The sequence below is a fragment of the Gossypium raimondii genome, chromosome 7, assembly GCF_025698545.1.
Source record: "Gossypium raimondii isolate GPD5lz chromosome 7, ASM2569854v1, whole genome shotgun sequence".
NCBI lineage: Eukaryota > Viridiplantae > Streptophyta > Magnoliopsida > Malvales > Malvaceae > Gossypium > Gossypium raimondii.
In genome coordinates, this window is record NC_068571.1 from 35,175,831 (window position 1) to 35,203,052 (window position 27,222).

At 35.4% G+C, this 27,222-nt stretch overlaps 1 pseudogene; it reads right to left on the bottom strand.

Moving 5' to 3' along the window:
* Positions 1–1,069: 1,069 nt before the first annotated feature.
* On the bottom strand, positions 1,070–15,341 carry LOC105762309 (phenylacetaldehyde reductase-like; annotated as a pseudogene).
* Between the last annotated feature and the right edge of the window lie 11,881 nt (positions 15,342–27,222).

Genomic DNA, 27,222 nt, shown 5'->3' on the forward strand with positions numbered 1-27,222 from the left:
TGGCTTGAAGCAAGCTCCTAGAGCCTGGTATGCTTGAATTGACACCTATTTGGTCAGTTTGGGATTAAAGAGAAGTGTTAGTGAACCAACACTGTATGTCAAGAAGAATGAAGTTGAAACATAACTCATTTTGTCCCTTTATGTTGATGATCTCTTGGTGACAGGAGGAGACAAGATTATGTTGGTCGATTTCAAAACCAAAATGATGGAGATGTTTGAGATGTCTGACTTAGATAGAATGAACTACTTCCTTGGAATGGAGGTGATGCAAACCAGAAAAGGAATATTTCTCAGTCAAAAATCCTTTGCCAAGAAGATTTTAGACAAGTTTTCTATGCAGAATTGTAAACCAACTAGCACACCTATGGCTGTTGGCATGAAACTATTGAGCTAAGGAATTGGTGAGCCAGTCTGTGAATCAATGTACAAAAGTCTTTTTGGTAGTTTGCTGTATTTGACAACAACCATACCTGATATCATGTTTGCTGTTAGTTTTCTATCGAGGTTTATGAATTGTTGCAATGAGCAGTATTTACAAGCATCAAAGAGAGTGCTAAGCTATGTCAAAGGCACTCTTGGCCATGGTGTGTTATTCAACAAAGCTGAAAGCTTGAAGTTAACAGGCTATGCTGACAGTGATTAGTCTGGTTTGAGTGATGACATGAAAAGCACTTTTGGATATGCTTTTAGTCTTGCCTCAGGCATGTTTTGTTGGAGTTCAAGGAAGCAGAATCTTGTAGCACAGTCAATAGCAGAAGCTGAATATGTTGCTGCTGCAGGAGCTGTGAACCAAGCCATATGGCTTAGAAAAATCCTAGTTGATTTGAACCAACATCAAGAAGGAGCAACAGTGATTTATTGCGATAACAAGTCTGCTGTTGCAATTGCAAAGAATCCTATTTTCCATGGTAGAATAAAGCATTTTGATATCAAGCTTCATGTGATAAGGGAAATGGAGCAAGCTCATGAAATAGAGCTGGTTCATTGCAATTCAGAGGAGCAAATTGCAGATATTTTTACAAAGGCACTTAATGTGTCAAGATTTATAAAATTAAGGAAACAACTAGGTGTTACAAGCATGGAAACTAAGGAGGAGTGTTGAAGTTAGTTCCCATGCATCATGTGGAGCAGCAAAGGTGGCCATGCAAGTCACATGCAGCAAGAAGCACAACATACAGTTGAGCCAAGCTTTGCAGCAGCTGAAGCACAATGCTACTGTTCTGTTTGTTTCATTTAGTTACTCCAATGATCATTTTGTAATCTAGTTAGATTTAAACTTAGTTGGTAAATATTTTTGATGTAGTTTCAGCTGTTGATTGACTGAAATTCAGCAAAGTAACTAGTGCAAGCTAGTCTAGCTATCTTTCAATATATTAAGTGGTGTTAGGTAAATGTTTAGGTAGTATTTTGACTTGTAAGCTTGGCTCATATTTGATATATGTAATGGCAACTTGCCAATGTTTGAATTAATGAAAATTCAGCTTGTTTTCATTCACATACTCTCTATTCTTTGCTTACAAACAAAAGAAAGGTTTCTACTTTGTTTCTTCTCCAAGTCACGAGGCTTGCTAACCAAGCCAGGCTAAATCAGCTTGCTTACTGCCTTTAACACCAATAATACATCCCAACCTCCACCATGTAACATAACACATAAGATATCATTTTAGCTTAAAAACAGAAATAGCAAATCATGCCGGGTTGATATCAAGTGTTCAGACTTGACACCACTCCCAAATTCGACCGAAAGTTAATAACTTACTTTTATGGAAGTTGCAAAGAAGGATAGAGGTGGTGTAAGATGTTGACAGTTTCTGAGTGATGTACAACTCTCTCAACTAAACAATATCTGCCACTTGCTGTTGGAATCTCAAATGCCTAGATATGTGCAGTTGCAACATCCTTAACATTCACCCAACCAAGAGTTGGATTGGGAAAAGTTTCTGCTCCTGCACAATAAAACAACAAAAAGATCGTAAACAAAAGTTGTCTTTGTAGTTTTCCTTTTTTAAATTTATTTTTTCCATCACTGAGGTCGAAAATACTTACCGCCATATATGACGTGAATGACAATGTCTAAATGGAGAAAGAAAATAGTGGCCTAAAATACCTTTAATCAAATTTAAAATTGCTGTAGCACTGGTGTTAAGTGTTGGCAGGGTTTATGGCAACCATGTTAATGCCTTTCTCCTTTGAAAATTTCCAGGCAGAATCCTCGGCCATTATTTTTGAGACTACGTACCATAGCTGAATTAAAAATAAATAATAACAAAAAAAAAAACAAAACATTAAGTAAAAAGAGGACAAATTTTCAGCATTAATTTACATATATAAACTTATCACTCACTTAAATGTTAGGGGCTGTAGCATGAACAAATTGTTTAGTTCACAAACATAGAAATGTAATGCAAATTATAGCAGCAACAAGGCAACAACTAACCGGTTATGCAACCTTGCAAAATTTGTTCCATAACGTGTACTCAAACTCAAATATCTGAAACTCGAAATCTGCAGAAGTGATAGGATTAGCATCCATTCTAGTAATATGATAGAAGCATATAGGTTTATGAGTTCATAAACTGGATAAAATTCATGTTTGATACAAGTTGGACCACCAATCATCAAGCATGGATTAAGATATTATGAAACCAAATGTGAAATTCTGAAAAAATTATCTGGATTCTTCATGATCGTATTCTTATTTGTTCAACAACAAAACTATTGGCATCAGTATACAATCCTTTTCTTGTTTAAATTTCCATAATTATATCAATATAACAGGTTGAAGTTGTAAAAGAAAACACAAAACATTCAGCAGATGGGATTGAAGACATACGCACCTTTAAGCTCTTACAGTAATCAGGATCGCTAAACCAATTCTCATCAACCACAACATCGGGAGTTCGAGGTTTTCCGTTATATGCGATTGCAGCTATAGAAGATGTCAATGCCACTTGTTTAACACAAGGGGTCTTAGCGCATGAGCTCAAAACATTCAGCGTTCCCTTCACAATGGGATCAAGTAATTCTACCTGATATCATGATAAACAAAATTCATAACCTTGATTGTATATAGGTGGAAAGAGAAGGGGTATATTAAATGTAGATCAAGAATGGAAGGTCAACCTGTGGGTCAAGGACATGGTGATAGACGGGAGATGCAATGTGGAAAACACCTACCCAGCCTTCAACCCTAAAATTAAAGGAACCTTGTTCCAATAGGTCTACTTTGAATAACATGAGCCTGCTCTCAGCACCCTCAAGTCCAAGCAAGTGTCGTGTCTTCCTTGGATCATCTAATGAAATATCACTTGTAAGTAAGAGCAACAATGAGTAGAGAAACGAAAAAAAAGTATGAAAAAGGAACAGACTTGGGTCACGAACAGAGGCTTTGACAGTGTAACCACGAAGTAGAAGTTGCTTAACAAGCCATGACGCGATGTAGCCAGAGGCTCCGGTTACACACGGTTTTTCCTGCTCCGCTGCTCACTTTCCTCCCTTTACTTGTTTCTTTTTGGTGACTTTTGCTCTATTCTATATCTGTCAATTGCATGTTCTTCTGTTTCCTTCTCTTTGACAGTTACGTTTCTTTATTTGAACAAATAATAATAATATTAGCAACTAGGTTTTTTTTTGAGTTTTAGTGTTCAGTTTCTATCTAAAACTATTATAAGTCAATTACGTCTTAGCTCGATTGGCATGAGTATTGTTGCCAATGCAGTAAAATGTGGGTTCGAGTGTATTGAAGTGCATTATCCTCTTATTTATGGATTGGGAGATGCCGTTATCCTTTTAGAGTATGTTTGGACGAGACATTTGAAAGAAAATTTTTATTTAAAAAAATGAATTTATTTGGATGAATAAAATTAATAAAGAATTTTAAGTTTTATCTGCTTATATGTGTTCTTCAAAGATTTATTTGTAGATTATAAACATTAAAAAAAAAATACCTATGCTCCATGCTCCTAAATAGGATGAGAGTCATAAAGAAAGTTAGACTAAGGGAGGAAGATCTCCCTAACGATGATATGATGGCCTCTGAGGATTCCAGAAGCCCTAATATGTCATTTAAGGAGAGATTACTTAGGTCTTAAAGTATGCCATAAACAATGGATGAGTCTACTGATTACAATGATATCGAAATTTCGGATGGTAATGTGTTAACTAATTTTGAAGATGGAATTCCATCCATAAAGTTCTTTGATTGGGCTCAAAATCTAATAAAGAAAAGCCTGTCTTAGACAATCATTGTTAAACTCTTAAGTAGGTAATCAAGTATAGTGCCTTGTTGAACAAATGTTATGCTTTTTGGAAGCCAACTCAACAATTTCAAATAATAGACTTAAAGATGATTATTACTAAACAAATTTTACATCAAAAGATGATTATACGAAAGTGCTTTCGGAAGGTCCCTAAATTGTCTTTAGTCAATACCTAATGTTGCAACCTTAGTGTACATCATTCTTGACTACTCAACTGTATTTATATTAGGTTATGATGTGTATCTGGTTACCAGGTTTGTCCGGAGCAATGTATCCTCAAGGTGATTGGTGACACTATTGGAAAGGTTATTAGAATTGACTATAATACTCATAGTGGATCTAGAGGTCTTTTTTTTAAAGATGGTTGTTTATATCGATTTTCATAGTTCATTAATTTCAAAAATTAGAATTGATGGGAATCTTTAATGAGTTAAGCCTTGCCTAACATTTTTTTAATGTGATCGCTATGGTCATAGAAAGGATAGATGCGAGGCTATCAAAATAATCAATAATGGCAATGGAATTGAAGGTCAACGTCGATATCCAAGTTTAAAACAAGAATTACAGACCTTGGATGTTTGTGGAGAGGTGCCCACGGAGGTTAATCAAGAGACCCAATGATGGCAAATTAATGGATGGTTTCACTAATTATGAGAAATCAAGATTTAAAGTCATTGCAAAGCTTGTCGAGGATATTGTAGAGGATGGAGTAAATAAATGAATTTGTAAGTTGACAAATAATGAAGCCATAAGGAACAACAATGGGGCCTTTAAAGTGAGTTGGTTGAGAACTATGAAAAGAATATTGCTAAGCCTAAAGATGGAGTGATCCTTACTAAAATTAATGTTAAGCTTGTGAATGTGGGCTAGGGCCCAAGCCAAAGATCTATAAAAGGAGTGAAACCAACTGATGAGGAGCTTATGATGATAGGCCAAGGTTGAAGTCAGTTGTTGTTAAAGGGAGGCATTTTTGCTAGTGAGGAGTTAAGTCGACTGCCGTTTAAAGCTCAAAGATTAGTTTCATCACTTAATAAGGATTACCATTATGTTATTTAGGTGGATGAAAACCAAGACCCTTATTTGTTTTCAATTATAGAGCAAGAGCTAGGGGAAGGTGATGAAGGACCGTTGTTGCAGTAGGGGGCCCTTCACCGTTGGTTTTGTCATAAAGGAGATTAGTGAAGTGGAAAGAGATTCATCGAGAGCCATTAAAAAAGGTGTGGTTGTTTGCAATAGTGGGGGTGGGTTTGAAATTATCCCTAAAATCAATAATTGATGATATAATTAAGTCCCTAAGTAAAAAAATTGTAACACCCCAAACATGATTGGAAGCCTGATCGAATCTAGAATGTCATAGTGGTCATTGGAGTGGCACAATTATTCAATCATTCAAATCAATTAATCAACCATTTCATTTTAACAAATCCAATTACAAAATTCATAATTAAAAGCTTAAAATAAAGTAATCATTCAGTTCAAACATGCAATAAGGATCATATGCCTCAAACCAAATGTTTAATCGACATAAAAGTTACCAATTAATCATATGGTCTTAAGTACATGCCAAGGCCAAAAGTAAAAAGAAATGTCTTAATAGAATATGGGTTGCGAAGACTCTTTGCAATGTTATTTTTTTCACAAACTCTTCGGTGTAATTATTACATGGTCTTGGAATTAAAAACACGAACCTGTGGTTTTCACAGCTCAGTGATGATCTAATACATTTCAAGCTACCAATGCATATAGTTAGAATTAAAAGTGTTCTAATCATGAACAACTATATATTTATGCAATAATTCGAAAAGTGAAGTCATATTCAATAAAAATTTTCAAAACATAATACAATCACAAAATAACTATTGGCTCAAGTAACACTACGTGGAAAGGCATTTGGACACATTAGTATCCAACCGAAGAACAAATGACTAATGAAGCGCGCAACACTTATTAAACAATAGTAATATTCCAGTGCATGTTATATGTGACTTAGCCAACCATTAGACCAAATGTGCAAAGCGCAACAATAACAATACTCCTGGATGCATAAGACAATCCATACATATGACTCTCCACATCCGACCTACTCGTCGGATCCCTAAAACCTACTCGGTATCAATTTACCGAGTAATATGACATTCGATCAAATAAATCGCATTTAATTTCAATTCATCACATAACATATTCCATGAAAGTCAATTGATCTCATTTAAAGTATTTAGGGGTTGTACAAGGTCAAATACGAAGTTAAGATTCAGATCCAAATTCTAAATACCATAATCCAACAATATGTCTCGAGACAGAAAATTTCATGTCTCTAAACAAGCTTCCCATGTTTCACTATATTTACTTCGATGTGATATTGTCTCAAGAAATTGGCGTTCATGTCTCAAGACTGGTCTCAAGATGCCTTTCCCCTTATTTTCTAATTTAGCTTTAATGTGCTCTTGTCTCGAAAAAAAGACCACTCTGTCTCAAGACTTAAGCCATGTTAGCTCGAGACTTGTTTGTGTAGTTTCAAAACCTAAACCTATAACGTGTGCATATGGTAAAAAATTTTCTTGTTGTATCGAGACATGTTCTTGTTGTTTTGAGACATTAAGGTAGAAAGACTTAATATGAACATTTTAATGCACGCAACTTGCAACTAATTTCATACTTAAATTATACTAACTTATTACTAAATATATATGCATCAATTTTAACATACTAAACATGATCACACACTTCCCAAGTATAATATTCATTTCATCAAGCCTGACAAGGTTAATTACATAAGCTATCACTTATAAGCATTTATGTAACACCCCAAACCCGACCTAGGAGTTATGGCCGAATCTGGCGGTGTCACATTGAGGTGTTCAGCGTAAAACTTGTTGTTCTTGAAATCTTTAAAAACCAATTAATCATTTTGTTATTAAACGGTGATTCCAAAACGGGTTGTTCATTTCCAAGCGTGCATCATTAAAAGCTAATCACTTTTAAAATGTTATAAATTTTCCAAAATCTCATTTATTGCAAAAACGTGGTGTCTTTGAAAACAGTTACTTTTTGAAAACCCGTCTTATTTTACAATTATCAGTTTATATCAAACTAAATAAATAAAAACCCCAATTTAAAGTTTATAACTTTAAAGAGACATTTTTACATAAAAATACCCAAATTCAGTTACTTATAAATCAAAAGCTAAAAACAAAAGCTGATGTGGTTGTGTGGCCACCTCCGAGTCCCTCGCAGCTCCGAACTGTCTAACGCTGGGGATTACCTAAAAGGTTAAAACCGGGGTGAGTTTACGAAAACTCAGTGTGTAATCCCCTTATTAAAGAAACAATTAGTAAACAAAAACAACACAGTCTAGGCCTGAGCCCTTTAACAGTAACAGTATAGTGTGGCCTTCCCAATATAGAAACAGTGTGGGCCTTAGCCCAATACAGAAATAGTGTGGGCCTTAGACCAATACAGAAACAGTGTGGACCTAAGCCCGATACAGTATCAGTATGGTACAAGTATGCAACCTATCCCAATCCAGCCAACACATCACCCGTACCAACCCAGCATACCATGTGGGGACAGAGTCGACCCATCGAACCCTCACACCCATATCGCAGCATAACTACCAGTAGTAATAATGCAGCAGAGCTGCCAATAGTCAGAATGGCTAAGAGCTGTAAACAGGATAGTTATAAGCTATAAATAGAATGACTACAAGCCATAAGTACAGTAATGTGATTGGCACAAAGCCATCAGTAGCAGTGTTATGATCGGCACAAAACCATCAGTAACAGTAACATGATCGGCACAAAGCCATCAGTAGCAGTGATATGATCGGCACACAGCCATCAGTAATAGTGAAATGATCGGCACACACTCATCAGTAACTGTAATATGATCAGCACAAAACTATCAGTAACGATACTATGATCGACACAAAGCCATCAGTAATGGTACTATGATCGGTACAAAACCATCAATAACGGTACTATGATAGACACAAAGCCATCAATAACGATACTATGATCGGCACAAAGCCATCAAGAGCATCGCGACAAAGTCGCCGACAACGATGATCGTAGCAAAGCTACCGATAATGATGATTGTGGCGAGCCATCGATGCGATACTTCCTCCATAACAGAATTCCCACCCCATGCAGTATGTCGTGTATGCAGAATGCCATGCACGGAATCAGTCATACAAATCACAAACAAATCAGTCATTTAAATCACAGAGAAATCAGTCATTTAAATCATAGACAAATCAGTCATTTACATCTCGAACAAATCATTCATTTACATCACAGGCAAATCAATCATTTAACCCTGAGGGGTAAAATAGTCATTTTATCCTATAGGGAATTACGATCATTTTAGCCTACAAGGGAGTTAAGGTCATTTTACCCTTTTAGGGTATTCCAGTAATTTTACAACATTTCAGAAGGCCTACAGTCCCTTCGAGTGACACAGATAACCTAAATGGTCATAACGGTACAAATAGACCTAAAGCCCATATTCGACCCAAGTGGGCCCACATGCTCGTGTGGCCCAATTAGCCCAAATTCAGTTACGATATACGAACTACATAGCCCGGTCCAGTATTTGCCACCAATCATAGATTTTATCTGTGTGGAGCCCACAAGCCCATTGAGCCCATTTCGACCCACGTGGCCCATTACAGCCTAAGCCCATAGAAATGCTCATGGAGGCCTCTACAGTCTATCGCCCATGATTCGTAGGTTCGGATTTTCACACAAGCGATCGCATGCTCGTGTGGTCCCAAACGCCGTATTTTGGCTTTTGCCGTTCTACAATTACAGTGGGGAGTTTACACACATGATGCGATTTGTAGATTCCCTTCGATCCGAAAACTCTTATTCCGCAAATCAATGATTATCGTACCCTTGGTTCCCAGGCAATGTGCCAATCAACCTCACCCACCACCAATAAGGAATGGAAGCAATGTAGGTTGAAGAAAGCAACGAATAACCTTGAAAGCCTTGCCGATCTCCCCCCATTCAGAAGAAGGAACAAATGAGATTGATAAATATAACTCTCCACAACAACAACCTTCCTAAATCCCAATATTCTCTCCCCAAATCTCTCCCCTTATCACCCCCACCAATTTCTCCTCAACTCCCTCTATAACCAGTTCAAACTTCCTTCGGCAGTATTTCACTCCAACTCTGCCACTTACACGGCTCAAGCAGCAAAATAAATAAATATCCCATTGTACAACCCAAGACTTGAATCTCAGACCTCACAGTTACACAACACGCCACATTGTCGCTAGACCACAAGCTTTTTTGTGTCACATTCTGTCTTCAATTAACTAAAAGGTCTAAAGGCCAAAGTCCAGGTTCCTTTAAAAGACAAACCAAAATAAATTGCAAGAGTGAAGACTTGAACCTAAGCTCCCTTGCAACCTTAATGACGCCACAACCACTAGACCACATGCTTCCTCATGACATTTTTTTAACACAATAATTTAAAAGGCCTACATCCAAGCATCCAGGGTTTTATCCACTTAAAACCAAAATTTTTGTTGAAGCCCAGGTTTGAACCCAAGACTTTTCCAACTCCTCTCAGGACCCTTAACCTCTAAAGCAGACATACTTTTGTACACAGTTTCCAAACCGTTCCCTTACTCAAGTCCCAATACTTCTAGGCCCAAATTCTAGGGCATTACAATTCATATTAACTTACTATTTAAGCATTGAAAAATTATCAAATAAGACCTTTTATGCCTAACCTATCAAAACATACCAAAACCATCAAATAAACACTGATTTATGAGAATCAACCTAGGTACATGTTATTAATTATAAATTTTCATACAAAAGGAGTACAAAATTGATCAGAGTTAAGTCGAACTACAGACCTTGGATGTTTTACAACTGCAATCTACTAAAAGCTTATCCGAAACCTGCACACAGAAGCAAATATAACTGTACAACAACTATATCTGTAACTCTAGCCGACATCGTTAATAGAGTGTTTTTTTCATTTATAATCAAATCACATTACAAAGAGAGTAGCATCACAATCTCACACTTTCATCATACAATTTAATAACATTTACCAAAAACCATATCACTTAATTATGTCATACAAAACATATTCATTTATTAATGCATAGTAACATTCAAAATTGAATACCATTCTAACATGTATAATTTTAATTTTCATCACATAAACTTGTCAAAGCTAAACCATTTTACTTTAATATCTCATGAATTCATATAACTTATCATAATAGCACGTTTCTCACATACATAAATAGTTAACTTAAAGAAATCCTATTTAACCACCAAAACTTAGGGTGCATTTCATCTTTTCAAATATCAAAACCTAGCCATGCATCTCATGCATATTAATTGCCATATCAATTCAAATCAAAGCATAGATATTAGAATTATAGACATAGTTATATACATATCCAATTCTTATACACATACCTAATAATTCACCATTTGTGTTTAACTAAGTATACTCCACCTTATATCAATCATCCTCAAATATTAAGTTCATATACATGACATCAATTATATTTTTATTTTTCCCTAAGTTAATTATTTAATAAAATATAAAATATAATGAAAACAAATTATGCAAGCACAAATCAATTTCGTTATTCATTACCCGTTTTTGACTTGGCCCTCAACATTCCAACCTCACCATTAGCTACATTTGATAATTTGTTTACGAAATGGTATTAGCCTCACAACTAATCAAAACGTAATCAAATAATCAAACATAAATGACTAGTTTACAATTATGTCCCTTTTTAATTTGTATATATGAAATGTCTATAATTCATATTTACTTGATTGAATCAAAATATGACTTCATCTTTATGCTCTAGGGATCTCAACCTATCTATTCATAACATTACTTTCCAAAAGCTTTCATTCTATTCAATTTGGTCCCTAATAACACAATAATGATTTCCTTAGATAAGGCTTACTCAAAATTATCTCAACAATATCCACTAGCTACTAGCACTCTCTTACTTAAACCAAGATTAACCATTAACATTCAACCCAAAAATTCTCACTTTTTTCAAATAGGTCCCTAAAAATCCATCATTAACCATATAACTTAACTTAATTAACCTTTATTTCTACTTAAGACAATTCATCTTTAGCATGCTTTTCTCATAAACCAAGCTCAACATTCAAACATGTTATGATTTCAAACTCAATTTCTCTATTTTTTTATCATGGTAACTTAAGCTCACTTTCATAATAATAAAATTTACTATTGGGTTAAACATTCCCACCTTCATTAGTTTAAAATGCATGAAAAGTTTTTGACAAAATAAGCTCACTTACCTTGTAAAATATGGAATGGCACCAAGAAGAATGAAAACAAATTTTTTTTCTTGTTATTTCATCTCTTAGGTACGACACTAATGATGAGGAAGATGATATTAATCTTTCTTTCCACTATAACTTATGTATATACTAATTAAAATTAATTAATAAAAAATAAAAATCAATGGCCATTATTCATCTAAAAATAACTTAATGACTATGGATGGCCTGAATCAATTTAGGACACTAATTTAACGTTAATAATGTAAAAATTATCCACCAATCCTTGGTGCAATTGTCATTTAAGGCCCCACAAAATTCAAATAAATTTCCACTGCTTTTGATCATTATATGATTTAGTCCATATACTAATTTTAATGTTCTATTTAATTCATTACTAAATAATTTTATTTCTAATTTAATTATCAATATTTTTATTTCTTAATTCCATAATTGATCAATAAAAATTTTGAACAACTTGGTTTAATAGATTCGATCCCAAAACTAGCTTTTTCGACATTGACGAAATACGAGTCATTACAACACAATATAACAATGTTGGCATCTCTATAGTCTACAACATGCCGACTATATCTAAAAGATTTTCGATAAGTTTTACTAAGCAATTATAATGCATATCTAATACAATTTAATATCATAAAATTACAATCACTAAGCTAATAATTTAACTATAACATTAAATAATTTAAAACATAAGGATCACAAACCTTAATTCTAAGCACTTGTTGTTGAGACTATGGAGTAGAATATTGGAAACAATGGCTTGATTTTCCATTGATTAAGAAGGAATATATATAGACAAATTGGGCAACATAAATAGGAATTATCCTAGAATTTAGGGACTACAACTAATGGGGTTACAACTAGAATTAGGGGATTACAACTAATTACAATATAGAGAAAATCTTTGGGAATTAATTCTTTAATATGCCCCTTCAAGATGGAGCTCTAAAAGAGACTCCAATCTTGACCCTGAATTCTTGGAAGTGTTTTTGTGGAAGCGGTTTGGTAAGAGCATCGACAAGTTGATCTGCTAAGTAAACATGTGTAACACGAAGAGCACCTGATCAAACTTGTTCCCGAATAAAGTGATAGGAAATTTTCACATGTTTCATGCGTGAATGAAAGACTAGATTAGAGTAGAGGTAGGTGGCACCGATATTGTCACAATAAATAATAGGTTTGTAGGAAGAGTGACTCTAAGTTCTGTGAAAAGAGAACAAATCCAATTGATTTCTGAAGTAGTAGTAGCAACTGATTGATACTCAAACTTTATGGATGACCGAGCAATTGTGCATTGTTTTATGAATGACCAAGAAATGGAATGACAACCAAAATAGATACTATAGGCACTTGTAGAGGTATAATCGTTTTTAGTGCCAGCCCAAACTGCATCTGAGAAGGCATGAAGAGAAAGTTCATTTCATTTATGAAGAAATAATCCATAAGTCAGTGTGATACACAGATACCGAAGTAGCCATTTTGCAACATTCTAATGTTTAGATGTTGGGTGATGCATGAATTAGGATAGCTTGTTTACATCATACGTTATGTCTGAGGGAGTAAGGTAAAGATATTTTAGACTACCAACAATAGTTCTATATTCTTTGTAGTTAGTCAATGTTGTACCTGAATGAAGTGTGAGATTTCCATCGGTAGCAAGTGGTGTAGCAACAGGGTGTGCACCAGACATTTTTTTCGAGTAAAAAGATCAGTGATGTAGCGATTTTGATAAGCAATAGACCAGACAAAATGGTGAGAACCTCAATTTCGAGAAAATAGAATAAGGAACCAAGATCCTTGATTGAAAAATGTTATGCCAAGAGATTAATGTAGCATTGAACAACATTAGTGTTGGTACCTGTGATAATAATGTCATCTACATATAGGGGCGAGCATTCGATCAAATCGAATCGAATTGAATCTAAAATTTTCAAGTTAATCGAGTTTTCGAATCTCATTTTATCATCCTAACTTTATTTGAAGTTTTCTCGAATCGAGTCGAGTGAGATGGAATTCGAATCGAATCAAATCGATTATATTTGTTCGAGTTAAATTCTAAAAAAATAATTTTGGGTCCTTGTAACCACTGTCACCCATCGTAATAAAATTTGTCCACCTTAATCAATTTTTTTATTAACTTTCGCCACCTCATAATTTATTTATTAATTTTTTATATATTGGTTAGCTTCTTTGCTTGCTTAGTTGTTTCAATTATCTTCAGATTCTTGCCACTATGTATTTTGGAATTAAAAATATATTAAATGTAAAAATATGATTTTTTAATAAAAGTTATTTTAAAAATAAAATGTGAAATTGATACCAATATAAAATTTTAACACGAATATTTATGGCATAATTAATAATTCAATTTTAATATAAATATTCAATATGACTAAACAATTCAATAATATAAATAATATAAATAATATAAAATACGAAATTTAATTTAATAATATAAATAGTAGATATAAATAAAATTATTACTATTTATGTTTAGTGAATTTTTTGGATAATTTTGATTTTTATTTGAGGTAAAGGGTGAGAAGTAAAAGTTTAGGGGAAAATAAAAGTTTTAGAAAATAAAAGTTTGAGGGAAAGTAAATAGGGGAGTAAAATTTTGGAGGAAAATATTAAAAAAATTGGAGGGGAGGGTTTGGGGTAGATGGGAGGTGGGATGGGAAGGAATAAAAGTTTTAGGGAAAAGTGGGAGGAGTAAAATTTTGGGAGAAAATAAAAGGTTTTGAGGGTTTTGGGAGTAAAATTTTGAGAAAAAATAAGTGGGAGAGTAAAATTTTGGTGGGAAATGGATTTTGGGTAGATTGGGGGGTTGGGAGGGGAGTAAAAGTTTTGGGGGGAAAGTGGGAAGGAGTAAAAGTTTTGAGGGAAAAGTAAAAAGGTTTGGGAGTTTGGGGTAAAAATATAAAATATTATAGTTTGATATTCAAATTATTCAAATTATTCGAGTTATTCAAATTTGAAAACTCAACTCAATTCGAACTCGAAATTCGAAAAAAAATTCAAGTTGATTCGATTAACTCGATTAACTCGATAACTCGATTCATTTAACTCAAAATTCAAATTTTTTTTCGATTTTTTCGAATCGAATCGAGTTTTGCTCACCCCTATCTACATAAACAAATAGATATATAGTAGTGGCACCATAGTGGAGTATGAATAAATAAGTGTTTGCATGTGAGTTTGTGAACCCAAGCGCAATGAGAAATTGGTGAAGTTCAAGGTACCAAGCCCATATGGCCCGCTTGAGTCTATATATAGCCTTCTTTAATTTGCATACATGTGTTGGGTTGTCTCGATCAACAAATCCCAAAGCCTGGGCCATGTAGACATCTTCAGAAAGATGACCTTGAAGAAAGACATTATTAACATCCAACTACGGCAACTGCCAACCTCTACTGATTGCCAGGCTTAGAACAAGGCGTATTGTTGTTGGCTTGACAATTGGACTAAAGGTGTCACGATAATCCATATTAGGTAGCTGATGAAAATCTTTGGCAACTAGTCTAGCTTTGTACTTGTTAACAAAACCATCAGCAAGTCGTTTAATATAAAAGATCCACTTACAATCAACAAGATTCTGTAGAGAAGAGGATGGAACAAGGTCCCAGGATCCATTTTGAACAAGAGCACCAAACTCATCATTCATAGCTTGTCCCCATTTGGGATATTTTAAGGTTTGGTTAACAATATGCGGTTTAACGTTTGATGATTGAAGAAGGATAATAGTGGGAGCCATCTTGGTTAGGGGTTTCTGGATGTTATTTTTCACTCTAGTGGTCATGAGATTAGTATTTTGAGGGTTGGGTTGAGTTGTGGTTGAAGAGGAAGTTTCAAAATTGTAGGTGATGGTCACTAAACTAACTATAATTACGACAAAGGCAAGCGCACCTATCGAACAATAGTATAGCTATGGTGAGTAGGGAATATCGTATCTACGAGGACTAAAAGTACTAGTAATTACTGTTTTTCTATTATTTAGTCGATAAATTGAAGTGATGGTTTTTAGTCTAAATTTACTAATCTAATTTAATTACGAACGCAACAAAGAATGAAATAGGAGAATAATTGAGGACAACAATTGAGAAAGACAATACCCAGGAAAGAATCCACCTAGACTTCACCTATTATTCTGAATCTGAATTAAACGATTTATTCACTTGTGTCTTGATCCGTAAAAATCCTTAAATTATCTCTTTTGAGAGTAAGAACAACTGACTATTGGTTGATTAATTGAAATCTCTTTCTAATTAAAACCCCTATTGTTGTATTAACTCGATGTATAGATTTCCCTATTAGATTTGACTCTAATTCGGTAGATTTATGTCGTCCTATTTCTACTATTGCATGCAACTTCACTCAATTCTGCTAGATCTACTCTTAAACAGAGACTTTTGCTCCACTGAAATAAGCACATTAAACATGAATTAATATCTTGATAATTTTAAAACACGAATTAAACATACATAATTGAGAACAAGAATCAAGTATTTATCATGTAATTTAGAAATCAAATAATAACATTCAACATAGGTTTCATCTTCCCTAAGATCTAGGGAATTTAGTTCATAATCTGAAATGAAAACATCTCAAAGACAGAAAAACCACAAGACATAAAAAAATTCAATAAAACTTTAAAAGAAGCTAAAAGGAGATCTTCAATCTTGAAAGAGATCTGCTTCTGAGTTGGCTCCGATGGTGTTCTTCGAGTAATTTCTTCAATCTTCTCTGAGTTCCCCCTTAGATCTTCTTCTAATTTTTATTTATAGACTTTAAAATGCTCAAAAAGCCTAAAAATTGGGTTTTCCGCGTGTTTGGGAAATAGGGAGTGATATCGGCACGGGCTGACAGATGGGCTTGTGGCTAGCCCGTGTGGAAATGCCTAGGCCTTGTGGATCCTAAAAATAGCTTTATTCGTCCTATTTTGGCTCGTTTTTCGCTCTTTTTGCTCCCAAATGCTCTCCTAAGTATAGAAACATGAATTTAAAGGATTAGGAGCATCAAATTCACTAATTTACATCATTAATCATCCAAAAAATGCATTAAGAATGTGATTAAAATATGTTACTTTTACAGCTTATCAAATATCCCTACACTTAAGCGTTTGCTTGTCCTTAAGCACAATCCTCAACTCACAATTAAAATTAATCTTTCTCAACTCATAATTCTCATCAATGATGTTTCATCATAATTCACAAATAATCATATATTGATAATTCAACTAAAAGAGCTAAATATTCAAACAATCCAAGTCGAACATTTTTAAAGCATGAAAACATAGTTATTTCCCCTTGTCTAAGTAATTACCTTTAATTCAAAATCGACAAGAATTGACATCCTCACTAAAGATTCACTCAAATCACTCAAAGTATTTAAGGTTCAAGAATAAGCACTCAATAATCAACCATGAAAAGTCATTACCATATGCTTGCATGAAAATCAAATCTCCACCACTATAAAATGAGATGATACACAAATCAAAAGGTCTTTAAGAGGTTATAATGGTGCTTAGGTTAAGGGTGTGGAGAAAGGCTGAAAAAGATGGTTAAAATCGAGATTGAATTGATAAATTACTAAACTAGAAAAATAAACAAATGCTGAATTAAAAACAATTACATCAATCAAAAACTGTTCAAGAATAACACGAGCTTCTTCTCAAAATATGAATTTAGCTATTCAAGCTCAATTAAGATAGAACTAAATAATAATCAATATATATGTATATTTTGATTTTCTTCTCATTTTTCCTTTTTTGAATTGAGAACAATAAGAAATAATTTAGCAAATTAAACATAAGGCTTAATCAGACAACTAACCAAATCAAATCTCGATAAAAATGGAGTCAATAAAATGGGAAAAATTCTAATGAGTAGAAAATGAGTTATGGCTTAACATTAATGGGTAAATTAAGAAACGGTGTGTTAGGCTCAAAGGGGTTCACTAAGGGTTAATATGTAGGTAGGCTTTTTATGGGATAAGTGGGTTAAAACCTAAGTGCCTTTATCATCTCAGTATATCAAATCAAAGGTCTGGTCTCGATATGCATAATCGAAGCAAGTTCTAGAATAACAAATCAAATTTACACACTTATAACCAATAATAAAAATGAGCAAGAAAAACGTATGCTCTAAAGGCTCAAAATCTCACACAAAAAATTATGGTTTTTGATGTCAATCTTACAAATCTCAAACTTTAAGGTAATACCTCAATTCAGGGAAGCAACCTAAAATTTTTAATTCTGAAAATAAACTTATCATGCTTGGTTCTCTCATGTCTTAAAGTTAAAAAAACAATACACAATTATCTATGTATTTAATCCAAAACACATCAATAAAAATCACAAATCGATAAAAAATCATTCTAAAAGAAGTATGAGAAAAGTACTTAAAAATAAGATATAATTGTCAGGGATGTACATTGTCCTCAATGTACAAACATAGATAATCACAATATAAATAGAATATCATAAGAGAGGGAGAAAACTAAAACTACCCTGAATATTGGATGAAATCCCTAGAATAGTGAAAAGCGGAATTGTTGTCAAATCTAAATGTAGAGCATGATTCTTAGCAAACTAATAAGAAAATAAACAAGTAGTGAAGAAGATTAAGGGATTATACTCGATTAGAAACAACCATAAAAATAAATATAGTTTAAAAGATAAAAATGATATAAATAAACTTAATGGTCCTCGTCATCAGAAGTGTCGGTGTCATAGTCGACAGAGCTGAGGAGGAGATATGGAGATGCTGACGGATCTACTGCAATGTCACGTCAATACTGTCGAACCTATGAAAGTAGTGCTGCTCGAAGTGAGTGAACCACTCGGAGAGGTCCGCTAAATTAGCAGCAGAAGAAACAGGACGGTGACTTGAAGGTGAAGGCTGAGGTGGGTCCTTGTGATGGAGAGGAACATCATTAGTGAAGTCCTTGGGATCATTCTGAGCGTCAGAATGAAATAATCAGTATTGAGGAGGATCCACTCCACAAAGTCGCTCGATCATCCTCATATGTATCATACTCGATATTCCCTGTGGGGACATCTGGCCAACGAGTGTAAGCGTAGAGGACTGCTTTGGTGTGTCGAGGAGACCAAAGTGTCGAGCAAGTTGAGTCACATAAGGGCCTAAACAGATAGGACCCTTCATGTTGCGGTCTGTCTGATGGTGGAAGGCTAGGGCGATGAACTATGCTAAATAAAAAATATGTTCGGTGGCCGTGCTTCATAAAAAATATGCATCGGTAGTACCGATGACTCCGATGCTCTCTCCCCTACCGGTCAAAGTATGAGCTAAGAGGATATGAATGTACCGTAAAGTCGAAGGGAGAGAAGTCTCCTTCGAGCGACTCACGTTATAGGGTGTCATACTCGCTGTAAGACCTGTCCAACAACTAGCTGGCGAGTAGTGGATATGTCGATGTAGGCAAAGAAAGTTCTCGGCACTCATAAACTCTTCAGTGTATAGACCTAAAGCAGTGCCGAACTCAGGGACACTCATATAACGCACCAAGCCACCAAGTCTGAAAGTGATGGTGCCAGGCTTATCATGAGTCGTCATTGTATGTTGAAGTGTAAAGGTCGAGCAGAACTCCAAAGTCAACTCCATGTATGTGGGCTCAATGATAGAGAAGAACCGATCCCACGGGGCTGTGGTAAGAAAAGTGCGAACAAGATCAGCTAACCGGACCTGCTCTAAAGTGGCCTAATCAATACATCGGCCAAAGCCGAGTGGTCGCAATCAAAGTAGCTGAAATAATTTCTTCTGGGGACCTGCTAAAAATTGAAGATAAGGGTGGCAAGCCTCGACTTAAGCGTTCGATGAGGAGGTCGTGCTAGGTGTCTTTCGCTTCTTCGAAGCTGGGACGGTAAGCTTGGACTTGCTACGAGTGTTTATCATGGTGTACCTGAAAGATAGAATATTCCAATATCAGTAAAATAAAACAGATATATCACCAGTTAAACACGTAGAGGAACCTATGAAGAAACGTGTAAATAATACAAAAATACGACTCTAAGTAATCGAGTGTGATGAATATCAAAAATAAAAGTGGCCTAGATGGATAATCTATTCCTAAAATCCTATGCACTAATATCGAAACATGCAAAAACTAAGGACTAAATTTATCAAATATGCATACTAAAGCACGAAGAATAGTACAGGCATGGAATGAAAATAGATAAGGTGAGCCGTAAACTAATTCGAATGATAATAATAAGTCGAATAATACTAGTAATAATAATAATAATGAAAAATTAATACGGAAAAGAAATAATTAGAAATGATAAAGTAATAACAAAAATAAGGAAAATAAATAAATAAATAAATAAATAAATATTAAAGAAAATAAAAATAATAGAATAATAAAGAATAAAATAATAGTAAAAGAAGGTAAACAGGAGTAATCCATTGAACGACGGATGGTGATCGGAGGTACGGAGGTGAGACACTAGAGGGTTGTGCACAGTGGTTGATGGGTTGTGCACATGGGAAAAGCGGCTCGAGATGTTGTGGGATGAGAAGGAAAGGGGGTGGGCAAGGAGGTTGTGTGGTGGTCAGTGGTTGAGGTGCTGCTGGTGGGTGAGGGAGTATGGCGTTGCGCGGTGCAATGGGGCTGGAACTAGGGCGGGGGATATGAAAGGGAGATGGAGAAGAGAGGGGATAGTGTAAGGGTGGTTGGTCGTAGGGTGTGTGGGGCGGACGGTGAGGGGGATAAGGGAAAAGTGAAGAGCGCAGTTGGAAAGGTGCGTGGTTGGGTGGGAAGAGGAAGCCCAGGGAAGAGGGGGTTCAGGTGGTGGGGGACGACGGTGGCCGAATTTGCAAAGGGAAGGCTGACGGTGGTTGGGGTTGAAAATTTTAGGAAGATGAAATTGAAAAGAAAAAGTTAGGGTTTGGAAGTTAAAAAAAGGTGACATGGTTGTGTGAGCCCGTGTTGGGCCACACGACCGTGTCACACACCCATGTGATACGTTTTCAGCCCGTGTGTGTTTTAAAAATCCTAACCCAATCTTCACACGGCCTTGGACCCGCCCATGCATCCAGGTTGTGTGGCACACACAGTCGTGTCACCTGGCCATGTGCGACCTCATTCGTTTCTCTCACGCCCGTTTGAACTCCCATATGCCCGTGTGGCTCGGCTGTGTCTCGCACACGGTCGTCTGCCTTGTCCGTGTAACTCTCTGACTTGATTTTTAAATGAAAAAATTAGCTTTAAGTTTCACACGGCCATGTCACATGCCCGTGTGGATTACTTTAGGTCGTGTCTCTGCTGATTTTTGAAAAAAAATTAAGTCCCAAGATCCACACAGCCACGGACACGCCTATTTTTTTAGGCCGTGTAACTCACTGTCGAACCATTTTTTTGTGCACACAGCCTAGGACACACCCGTGTGTCCAAGCCGTGTGGGTCAAAAAACATTTTTCTAATTTTGAAAATTAATTAATTTTAAGAATATCATGAAATAAAATTAGGAAGATTAGCAGTGTTAACACTCGAGTTGCCTCCTGAGAAGCGCTTATTTAAAGTCTAAGCCCGACTTACCTCGTATTCGCACGATTATGGTGGTTCGTAGAGTCTAAACTCCTTTTTCTCGTTATCAGTTCTATTATCAACAGAAAGTTTAAGTCGAGTACCATTCACCTTAAAAGTGTCAAATTTAGAATGAGTTACCTCTACTATACCATATGGATAGACATTTAGTACCGTAAAAGGAGTTGCTTCGTTTGCATTAAGCTCTAAAATGGCACTACGTGGATCCATTTTATCTAGCAATACCTTGTCTCCAACCTTAAATGGGTTCGTTCCATCCACATGCTTATCATGGCGTCATTTTCATTCTGCATCTTGTATTCCCAGTTTCTCATTGACATGTGTCTGCCATTCGTATCGTTCATCAATCTGTAACATTCGTTCTTTATGAGTCATTCTGTTTCTGTCGTATGGACTGGAACGTGCCTCCGTTACGTTTTTCTGAGGGGTTTCCTACAAAAAAGGTTGAGCCACGTGGTTACTAATAATAACAGAACTTGTAGAATTATCTCGATCACTAGATGTCTTAACAGAATCACGAGCTTAGAGAGTAATCGTGTCATCACCTACACGAAATATTAATTCACTTGTACCGGCATCAATAATAGTTCTAGCAGTTGCTAAAAAGGGCCGACCTAGAATCAAATGTATTGCACTATCCTCATCCATGTTTAAAACAACAAAATCAACTGGGAATATGAATTTATCAATTTTGGCAAGAACGTCTTCACTAATACCCCTAGGAAATCTAATGGTTCTATGTGCTAATTAAATACTCATCCTAGTTTGTTTGGGTTTCCTAAGACCTAATTGCTTAAACATTTTATAGGGCATGACATTAATACTAGCCCCTAAATCAGCCAAAGTATTATTAACATTTAAACTACCAATTAAAAAATGAATAGTAAAACTCCCTAGATCTTTCAATTTGTTGGGTAGTTTATTTTGCAAAATGGCTGAGCACACTGCATTTAGCTTCAGATGCGACGAATAATCTAACTTTCGTTTGTTTACCAAAAGCTCATTTAAAAATTTAACGTAATTGGGCATCTGCGAAAGAGCTTCAATAAACAGTAAGTTAATATGTAATTTTTTCAAAAGTTTAAGAAATTTACTAAATTGTTCGTTCGTGTGGTTTTTCTTTGTCACCTTAGGATATGACACTCGAGGTTTATAATCTTTACTAACCGATTTTTGTTTATTTTGGCTTACCTTGACCTTACCATTACTTTTCACAATTTCTTGCATTGGTTCTGATTCAGTTTCAACTAACTTTTTTTCCTCTCAAACAGTAATTGCATGAAGCTGCTCTCTTGGGTTAGTTTAGGTGTTGCTAGGCAAGCTACCTTGTGGTTATTCTGAGATCAACTTTGTGAGTTGACCGATTTGGTTCTCAAGCCCTTGAATCAATGCTTGTTGATTTTTAAGTGTTGTTTCGATTTTTTGGAAGCGGGTTTCTGACACCGAAATAAACTTCGTCAACATCTCTTCAAGGTTTGACTTTTTCTCTTGTTGGTAAGGTAGTTGGAAGCCTAGAGGGGGTTGTGGTCTTTGGTTTCCTTGACCACCCAAGAGATATTAGGATGGTTCTTCCAACCTGCATTATAGGTGTTACTGTAAGGGTTATTTTGAGGCAAGAATTATTACCCATATAATTTATTTGTTCGTTCTCTGTGCTAGGACCATCGGGTAAACATTTTGGATTGTTCATTCCTCTTCCATTTGTATCGCACTGCATCACCAAATGTACCTGCGTAGAAACACATAAACCATCAATTTTCTTATTTAAAAGTTCTACCTGATTCGATAACATGGTGACCGCATCTAAGTTAAAAACTCCGACTACTTTTATCGGCTTTGTCCTTGTGACTTGCCACTGATAATTATTCAGTGTCATCTCCTTTATAAACTCATAAGCCGCTTCAGGTGTTTTATCATTTAGAGTACCACCGGCTGCTACATCCATTAACTGCCTAGTTGAGGGGTTCAAATCATTGTAGAAGGTTTGAACATGTAGCCATAAAGGTAACCCATGGTGAGGGCACCTTCTCAATAAATCATATAGGGTTTCTAAGTCAATCTACACGAAGGAAGAGATATCATTCCTCTGCTTAGCTGTCTTAGCCGGTGGGAAGTACTTTAGTAGGAATTTCTTGGTCATTTGGTCTCATGTAGTAATGGAACCTCGAGGTAAAGAATTTAACCATTGTTTGGCTTTGTTCCTCAATGAGAAAGGAAACAACCGTAGGCGAATGGCGTCGTTAGAAATGCCATTTATCTTGAAAGTGTCGCAAACTTCTATAAAATTAGCCAAATGAGTATTTAGATATTCGCCTTGCAAACCATTGAACTGAACAAACTGTTGAATCATCTAAATAGTGTTTGGCTTCAGCTCAAAATTATTTGCAGCAATGGTGGGTCTCACAATACTTGATTCATCCCCAGTTAGAGTGGGCTCAGCATAATCGTACATAGTATGAGGAGCAAGATTTGGATTTGCTGGATTTGCAGCAACCACAGGAGGTAGCTGATTATTCTAGTTATCAGCCATATCCTCAGTAATAATAATAACGTCCTCTTGCTCTTCACTATACTCTGTTGACTCTGCCTTGCTTCTCTACGGTTTCTACAAGCTGTACTTTCAATTTCACTATCAAATACTAATGGTCCTGACGAGTTTCTTCTAATCATAAACTAAAAGGAACCTACTAGGAGCAAATAAAAGAAAAATTAGAAAACAAAAATTAAACTAAAAATTAAAATTAAAATGCAATAAAAATAAATGGCTAAATTAATAAAAATTAAGTGTTCCTAATATTTTAGTCCTCGGCAATGACGCCAAAAACTTGATGGTCACTAAACTAACTATAATTACGACAAATGAAAGCGCACCTATTGAACAATAGTATAGCTATAGTGAGTAGGGAATATCGTATCCATGAGGACTAAAAGTATTAGTAATTACTGTTTTTCTATTATTTAGCCGATAAATTGAAGTGATGGTTTTTAATCTAAATTTACTAATCTAATTTAACTACGAACGCAACAGAGAATGCAGTGGGAGAATAATCGAGGACAACCAATGAGAAAGATAATATCAAGGAAAGAATCCATCTAGACTTCACATATTATTTTGAATCTTAATTAAACGATTTATTCACTTGTGTCTTCATCCGTAAAAATCCTTAAATTATCTCTTTTAAGAGTAAGAACAACTGACTTTAGGTTGATTAATTGAAATCTCTTTCTAATTAAAACCCCTATTGTTGCATTAACTCGATCTATGGATTCCCCTATTAGATTTGACTCTAATTCGGTAGATTTATGTCATCCTATTTCTAATATTGTATACAACTTCACTCAATTCTGCTAGATCTACTCTTAAACAGAGACTTTTGCTCCACTGAAATAAGCACATTAAACATGAATTAATATCTTGATAGTTTTAAAACATGAATTAAGCATACATAATTGAGAACAAGAATCAAGTATTTATCATGTAATTTAGAAATCAAATAATAAGATTCAACATAGGTTTCATCTTCTCTATGTATATAGGGAATTTAGTTCATAATCTGAAATGAAAACATCTCAAAGACAGAAAAACCACAAGACATAAAGAAATTTAATAAAACTTCAAAAGAAGCTAAAAGGAGATCTTCAATCTTGAAGGAGACCCGCTTTTGAGTTGGCTCTGATGGTGTTCTTCGAGTAATTTATTCAATCTTCTCTGAGTGCCCCCTTAGATCTTCTTCTAATTGATATTTATAAACTTTTAGAATGCTCAGAAAGCTTAAAAATTGGGTTTTTTTCGCGTGTTTGGGAAATAGGGAGCGATATTGACACGGGCTGGCACATGGGCGCGTGGCCAGCCCGTGTGGAAATGCCTAGGCCATGTGGATAGTGGAAACAGCTCTATTTGTCTGATTTTGGCTTTTTTTTGCTCCTTTTGCTCCTGAATGCTCTCCTAAGTATAGAAACATGAATTTAGAGGATTAGGAGCATCAAATTCAATAATTTACATCATTAATCATCCAAAAAATGCATTAAGAATGGGATTACAATATGTTACTTTTACAGTTTATCAGTAAGGTACAAGTGGTAAACTGTTAATCAAATTGTGTCTAGGTAAAGGGAGATTTGAGGATTGAGGTGAGCAACCAACTGGTGATGGGGGTCGGTAACTGTTTGGGCATGTGATGATGGATGTTGACACAAGGAATCCCATTGTGGAGACGTGTTGAGTGAGCCACGTGAAATGGGGAGAATTTGGATTGGTGGAAGCCATTTGGAAATGATATCTAGAGTGGTACGAGATAAATGGGACTAGTGAGTAGTGAAAGGAAATGAGTTTTCAAGAAATCTGACATGATGAGAAATATATGTTTTAGAAGTGGACAGATCAAGATAGATATATGCACTTTGTGTAGAAGAGTAACCGAGAAAAACACAAGGTGTGGAACGAGAATCAAGTTTATATTGATAATATGGACGAAGCTATAGATAACATAAGCAACTGCGCACTCGAAGTTTAGTGTAGTTGGGTGAAGACCCAAAGAGTATTTCAAAAAGAGATAAAAAGATGTAGTGTGGGTGTGGCAGATGATTGATAAGATATACAACAATGACAAAGGCATAAGTCCAATAAGTTAGAGGCATGGATGTATGAGTGAGAAGAGATAACTGGTTTCAACAATATGACGATGTTGCTGTTCAAAAAGACCATTGTGTTCAAATGTATAGGGTGGTGTAGTACGATGGGACATACCATTGGTGGAGAGAAAAATTTCAAGAGCTTGGTATTCACCACCATTATCTAAATAGAGAGTAACAATTTAATGTTTAAATTCTTTTTCAATTAATGCCTTGAAGCGCACGAAGACATCATAAACATGGGATTTAAGCTTAAGTGGATAATACCAAACATATTGAGTATAATGATCAACAAAAATAACATAATACTGAAAACCATCTACAGAATAAACAGGAGAGGTCCATAAATTAGAAAAGAGAAGTTCAAGTGAATGGGATGAGGTTAAGGTAGAAGAAGAAAATGGAATTTTTTGACTTTAATTATATGAACATACATTAAAATGTGTGAAATAAGATAATGGACTAAATAATGGTAAAGAAAACTTGGAAACAATATTTTGCATAATAAGGAAGGATGGATGACCTAGTCTAGAGTGCCACTCGGATGAAGTGGTCTTAACATTGGAAAAGGCAAGCACCGGTGAAGAGGGAATTGAAAGAGATGTGGTTGGCCACTCATATGTCCCATCCTTAGGTTCACCATAAAAAGGATTGCCCCCGTGTTTAGATCCTTCACCTGAAAAATAAAAGTGAGAATTCAACAGAAACATGATTATTAGTGCAAAACTGATAACCCGAATTTAAGTTCTTTATCCTAGAAGGAACACAAAGGACATTTTGTAAAGTAAAGGTGCGAGGGGAAGTAGGTACGGTGGTAGAACTAGTGTGGGTGATGTGAAGGGTCGATCATGACATCATCAGATCCTTGATACGAGCTATAAAGAGAAAGATTGTTTAAGTCGGACGTAAAATGGTGGGATGCGCCACTATCCCTGAAAGCCTTGAGGATGAGGTTTTGCAGATTGTTGGTAAGTGACTAGCTGAAACATCGAACATCATTTGGAAGTGTGTCCTTGAATTCCACAAACTTGACAATGACCCAAATAAGATTTAGGTTAGCGTTGATCAGGAGATGAAAGTGTAGTGGTGGGGCATGATTGGTGAGGTTGTTTCGTAGCCATTGAAGAATGATATATGTATATTTTTGAAGGATGCTGATTGTGGTTTTTCTGAAAATATATGTGTCCAAGAAGATTAGGCTCTTGATACCGTGTTGAGACTATAGAGTAGAATATTGAAAACAATGGCTTGATTTTTCATTGATTAAGAAGGAATATAAGTATACACACAAATTGCGGAACATAAATAGGAACTATCCTAGAATTAGGAGATTACAACTAGAATTAGGGGGTTACAACTAATTACTATATAGAGAAAATATATGAGAATTAGTTCTCTAGTACATGTTGCTTTGAAGTGATTAATCTTTAACGTCATTT